Raw genomic sequence first — 6759 nt, forward strand, 5'->3', positions numbered from 1 at the left:
AATATGGGCTCTAATGAAGTAAGCTGTCAGCAAGCTTTGGCATCTAATGCGCGCTGTACAAATACTGACGAGCGTACACCTGGAAGGCCTCTTTCTCAGCCTCCTTTCCAAGTCCACCGGGCCTACTTGAGGAAAACAGCAGCTCGACTTTTTCATTTGACATCTTTATTAATCGGGGCTCTCCCTGTTGATGCTGCTTAGCTCCCAAAATTATCAACCTGCTATGGTTCAACATCTGTCTGTATCCAAACATGCAGCTGCTGCGACAAATTGGGCACACCTGCGTTGATGGCTGGCTGCTGGCATCTAAACACACTACAACTCTAACATCTGCCTGACACAGATGGTATATTGGACTGGAAAGGACAGGTATGGTCTGGATGCAACCCTGAGGAGATTAAAGAAAGCTAGCGCAATACAGAACAATTTATAAACATGGGAAGTATACCAAATGTTCTCGCATATAAGCCACATTTGTGACTCAAAAAAATGAGGGCTGAATAAAGGCACAATACTTTTTACAGCTTTCTAAAATCTTTTTCACTAGTAAATGTCGGCAAGTTAACATGTACTATTTGTTGCTTATTTTCTGTTTTGAAGTAAGAAAACCACCATTACTGGATGAATTTTAACTTGCTTATGATATTGACCATGATTATGTGCTTTTGATTCATACAGTATCTCAGAAATACCACATGCAATTTTTCTCAAGATTTTCCCTTCAAAGTAACACATTTGTACTCCCAATTAAACCCATGAATATGGAGGTGTAAATTGAGAATCAGGGCTCGTCTTATACGCGAGAAATTGTAAAGTTCAACGATTTTAAGGCTGCGGCTTATACGCGGGGGCTGCTTGTACGTGAGAAAATGTGGTACGGGTTGTATTAGTTGCCTGAACTAGGAGCCCCGGGCAGTATTGGCCTGTAGCAAATGGAAAAAAAATATGATCATATAACTCAGGGATCTCAAATCAATTCCACAAAGGGCCAAGAGGGTCCTGATTTTCATTCCAGCCAAGACAGTGCAAGCAGTCCAGGAGTGGGGAAACCGGTCCTCAAGGGCTGATGTGCGCACAGGTTTTTTGTTCCAACCGATTCAGCACAGACAGTTTAATCAATGGGCTTCCTGCTGAAACAAGAAGCCCCTGACTGCAATCCACTGATTGCACTTCTAAGATACTTGTTTTGTCGAAAGGTTTGGAACGGACGCCCGCACCCACTACGGCCCTTTGTGGAATATTTTGCTTAACCTATGAAATTTCTGCTGAAACAAAAGGCACCTGACTACAATCAACTGATTATAGTTGCAGGAGTTCTGATATGTACACCAATAGGCATCTAATAACCCTATCAAGTTCAGATTGGTGAATGGGCGTCCTCTTATGTGGTTGGAAGTGACCCATTGCAGCTCTAATCCAGATTGTCTATATCACTGGTAACAGAGGAGACCAGCATCGTTGATTGCTAATATTGATATGCTTTAAGAATGATCAAGGGAGTCATCACAGCCTTTGCTTACTGGTGTAGACGAAACCACCTCTACATCAACGCCAGCAAGACAAAAGAAATTGTGATCGATTTTCGGAGGAAGCCCCAACAGACCATTCAGGTGAACATCCAGGGTACAGACATTGAAATCAGGGAGAATTTTAAGTACCTGGCTGTTCACCTTAACAACAAACTGACCTGGTCCACAAACATAGATGCCCTGTACAAAAGGGGCCAGAGCCGCCTTTACCTATTGAGGAGACTATGGTCCTTTGGAGTGTGCAGGACACTGCTGAGGACCTTTTACGACACTGTGGTGGCATCTACAGTGTTTTATGCAGAGGTCTGTTGGGGATGTGGAAGCATGGAGAGGGACAGAAACTGTTATGATCGCGCCGCGTAGTGCGACGCGATCGGAGGGGAAGTTGAACCCAGATGCAGAGTCGCCGAAGTAAATGGAAAGGGGAGGCAGATCTGTTGCTCTTGTAGGTTGATTTAATAAACGGGGTAACATAACATAAACAACTTGGCTTGACCACTCATTACAAACGAAAAGAACATGCGGCGTGGCGTCAATGGAAACGGCAATGACTACGAGGAAAAACAGGAACGAAACCAGACGATCCGACAGCGTCCACAGAAAACCATAATGCTTAAATACCAAAAATAATCTAATCACGTAATTAGCCACAGCTGATAGTTATCGTGACGTCATGCCAGGAGAGGCAATCCAGCCACTCCTGACAGAAACAAGCTGAGTAAGATGGTCAGGAGGGCCAGCTCTGTTCTGGACTGTCCTCTGAACTCTGTGGAGGAAATGGGAGAGGGGAGGATAATGGCCAGGATGATATCCATCATCGACAGCATCTCGCAGCCCCTTATTTATTCACTTATTTATTACCTATTTATTTATGTCAAAAATGTGTTTTCCTGTCTGCATGTCACCCTTTTGCTACAGTGACATTTTCCAAATACGAAATGAACAAAGTTATTTAATCTAATGTAATCTAATACAGGGAATTCCAATCATTAATGAGGAGAGCAATTGGCCAAGGTTGACAAGCTTGAGTTTATCTTGCATTCTGTCTTTCTCACTCCTCAGCTTCAATACTAGATGGAGCTAGAATAACTTAAGTGATGCCTTAACAGTAACTCAGAGGTCAAGATGTGAAATGTTGAATTCAATGTAGGGAACTTTAAAATTTCTGTACTTTGTCTGACATGCAAACACTTAGAGTACAAAATAAAATAATTTGATGAGATGAGCTATTTTTGTTGTGATTTTCTTTTTTTTCCTTTTTCTTTTTATTCCTTCCATCACTGGACATTTCTTCTTCATTTTGCAAAGTTTGCCGAAGTAGTGTAAACATATAAAGTATGTATGGATATGTACACTATAAATATTTTCCCTCCAGTCCAAATGGATAAGACGTAAATTGCAGTCAATGGAAGACAATTAGTTGGACTTTACTGTAATATTAAATTAGAGACTCTCAAAGTTGAAAAATCTGCCGTTCTTGTTAAGACAGGCACAGTAATTACTGTAGCACATTTGGCAAGGAATATGAAGGAATCAGCATTACCATGACAACCAGCAAATTGTTGGCCATTAAGATTCACCACAGAGGCTTCATTTAGTTTAACGCACAATAGGTGCGTAATTGCGGCCACAAATTACGATGACGACGGCCAATCGCCAATCACGTGGCATCTTCTATTGGGCTTGTTTTTATCAGGCAGCCAACAGGAAACTAACAGAGAGCAGTACTTTCTCAGCGAGAAGAGATTTTCTCACTTAGATAGTCCACACATCATAAAACCTCAAACTGCTCAAGAGGCAACTTGACCATCTGTGCACCAAAAAGACTTGCTTCTTTCTTGAAGAAACTTGACAGTGTCATGAACATCAACATTACCTCTGGCATATTGTTTATGGTTGTGAGGTATTCATTTAAAACATGTAAATACAGTTGTCGTCAAAAGTTTACATACAATTGTGAAAAACATAATGCCATGGCTCTCTTGAGTTTCCAGTTATTTCTACTAATCTGATTTTTCTCTGATAGAATGATTTGAACAGATACTTCTTTGTCACAAAAAATATTCATGGTTGCTTCTTGTATGACTTTATTATGGATGAACAGAAAAAAAGTGATCAAATCTACTGGGTCATAAATATACATACAGCAGCGCTAATATTTGGTAACATGTCTGTCCCATGGCAATTTTCACGTCAAATAGGCACTTTTGGTAGCATTAATAGATCTGAAATACAACTTTAGGAGCAGGTTAAGAAAGACTGAGGTCAATTTAATAGGAAAAAGGTTTATTACCAAACTGCAAAGTGGAGAGTGAGAGCTCTAACAGTGGAGGCCTGTTCAGCGCAGTGTTCTTGCAACTCTAGTCGAATGACCGGTGAGTGTATCTTAAATACAGGCAAAACTGACAGTTGTCACTAGGACTTTGGACATATGTGTTTCAGTCATTTGCAGGGCAAAAAGTAAATGATCAGTGTCAATCACAAGACTAAGATTGATTATTCAGTCAGACAGTTGGGTGTTTATGCTGACATGTCAGCCATGAGGATGACTACGATGCTGTTATACTTACAAAAACTGATACAATATGAACAAGCAATTGCAAAGAGACTGTCTTATTGTACAAGGTTTCTTCCCACATTCTAAAGACATGCACGGTAGGCTGGTTGAACACTCTAAATTCCCTCTAGGTATGAGTGCAAGTGTGCATGGTTGTCCGTCTCCTTGTGACCTGCGATCAGCTAGCCACCGGTTTAGGGTGTCCCCAGCCTCTGGCCCGAAGTCAGCTGGGATAGGCTCCAGCACCACACAGGACCCTAATGAGGATAAGATGATCCGAAAATGAAATGAAAAAAATGCAAAATATGGATATTAAGAACTTTTGCAAAACGAAGAAGCAATTTAATGAGAAATGTCTTTTTTCTCAAGCGTTTTCTTAGAATGAGTTAATAATCTAAGAGGAATTATCCAGGGCCACTCTTGTCGTGATGTACTCATTAACATATAAAATGTAATGTACCGTTGTTTAATGACATCAACATAATAAACCAGGGAGTGGGTAGTTTGAGTTGGGCATGTATGTGGCCTGCACGCCCACGCTTTATACATCTCTTTTGATTAAGCAAAAGGCTCGCCGCTGTCATTAATACTAAAATATCGAACCCGTTTTTCAAAGAGCTGAGACCCAAACATACCAACAGGAGTGTCGCGTTGCCATACCACTGTGGCACCAACACTACCTCGAGCGCTCCACCAATGGGAGTGTCACATTGGCACACCAGTGTGGCGGCAACACAACCTCTAGTGCCACTATACCCACCAATGGGAGCGTCGTGTTGGAACATCGCTGTGGACCCAATAATACCTCTGCGTCACTACACCCACCAATGGGAGCATTGTGTTGGCACACCACTGTGGCTCCAACACGACGTCTGCGCTGCTGAACACAACATTGGAAGCATTGCGTTGCCACATATGTGTATATATATATAAATATACACCGATAATGGTATATGGGGGAAAGAATAGGCTTTTTCATTTTAACGGCTGGTATATGGGGGAAAGAATAGGCTTTTTCATTTTAACGGCTGAAGTGATAGCTCGTTCGTGTAATTAGTGCAAAAATCTCTAATAAACCGGCCTGGTGACTTGAGTGGTTATCATGTTGGCTTCACAGCTCTAGGGTCCTGGGTTCAAATCCAGGTCAGTCCACCTGTGTGGAGTTTGCGTAGTCTCCCCGGGCCTGCGTGCGGTTCCTACTGGTACTCTTGTTTCCTCCCACATTCCAAAAACATGCATGGTAAACTGATTGGACACTCTAAATTCCCCCTAGGTATGAGTGTGAATGTGCATGGTTCTCCGTCTCCTTGTGTGCTGGCCACCGATTCAGGGTCTACCCCGCCTCTGGCCCGCAGTCAGCTGGGATAGGCTCCAGCACCCCCCGCTCCTCTAATGGGGACAAAGCGGTTTAGCGGTTTTAAGTTTTTTTAATCACATCTATCCTGGAAATTCGAGTTAAATAGTTACGTGCATTTCACTGTCACAAAAATTCCTTTTCTAACATCCACGACACCTAAATTCAGCCTTAAATTTAATTACCTCTTACATTTCATTTTTTACACATATCCCAACAGGTTATTAGTTATCGTGCACACAAAAATACAGACATACAGAACTGAATACATAACCCTTGCCCTCTTTAGGTTTAAGTTTCTGGCAAAGGTAAAATGTTTCACCTTTTTTTTCTTTTAATACATTTGGGCTGTGAGGGTTAGAAATAAGTTAAATTGAAAATAGCAAGAAAAAAAGCTTTTTCTGATTCACATTTGGTGCTGGTGTACCAACAAACATGTAATTAAATAAATACATAGTAAGTAAGTAAGTAAGTAAGTAAGTAAGTAAGTAAGTAAGTAAGTAAGTAAGTAAGTAAGTAAGTAAGTAAGTAGAAGGTAGGTAGTTAAGTAGGAAGATATGTAGATGTTTTGAGCAAGTTAAAATAGCATAAATAAAACCTTTTTGAAATTACAGGTGATGAAATAGGATCACAAAAATAGCAGAAAGTGAAGTGTTCGTGTCATTACCCCCCCTCCCCCTCTATTCCAGGCCATCTGTTTATCAGAGGACAAAGCCAGTTTTGGACTCTTAGCCAACATCACAGCGAGTCACCGCTTGGTTGCGGAGACAAACAATTATTTGTGAACTTCGCACTTTCTCTCCACTGAGGAACGAGCACCAGATTTTCTAAAAATACTGATGGTGATTTTCACACAGTCATTACCTCACTCTCGGCAGTGTTTTGAATGATTTTGAAATGACAAAAAAAACAAAAAGCTATGACATGCAAAAGGGTGTCACAGAAGAGAAACCTGCTCTCCTTTCAAGCAAAGAAGGACCCATCTTGTCACTTAAATAATTGATAGCAAGAGATGAACAAAGCATTGTCATCCATTCAGATAGAACATACCAATTTATTCGAACCTCCATCATAGTGGAAGCCAGTTGCAGTAGCTTCCTAAACCCTCACTCGTATTCTGTGTTTTTACAGCTTTTTTACAGCTTTTTTATCCTATATTTTTAAGTTTTATTGTCTCTTAAGATTTGACGCGTTACTTTACTGTATATTTTATACTCCATACTTTGATGTTTTACAACTTTACTTTCAAGACTCTACTTCAAGACTCAATCCCTTCTGTGCAATAACTTTGGGGTGTGCAATAACAATGTGCAATATCT

The sequence above is a fragment of the Stigmatopora nigra genome, chromosome 4 (assembly GCF_051989575.1).
Source record: "Stigmatopora nigra isolate UIUO_SnigA chromosome 4, RoL_Snig_1.1, whole genome shotgun sequence".
Lineage (NCBI taxonomy): Eukaryota > Metazoa > Chordata > Actinopteri > Syngnathiformes > Syngnathidae > Stigmatopora > Stigmatopora nigra.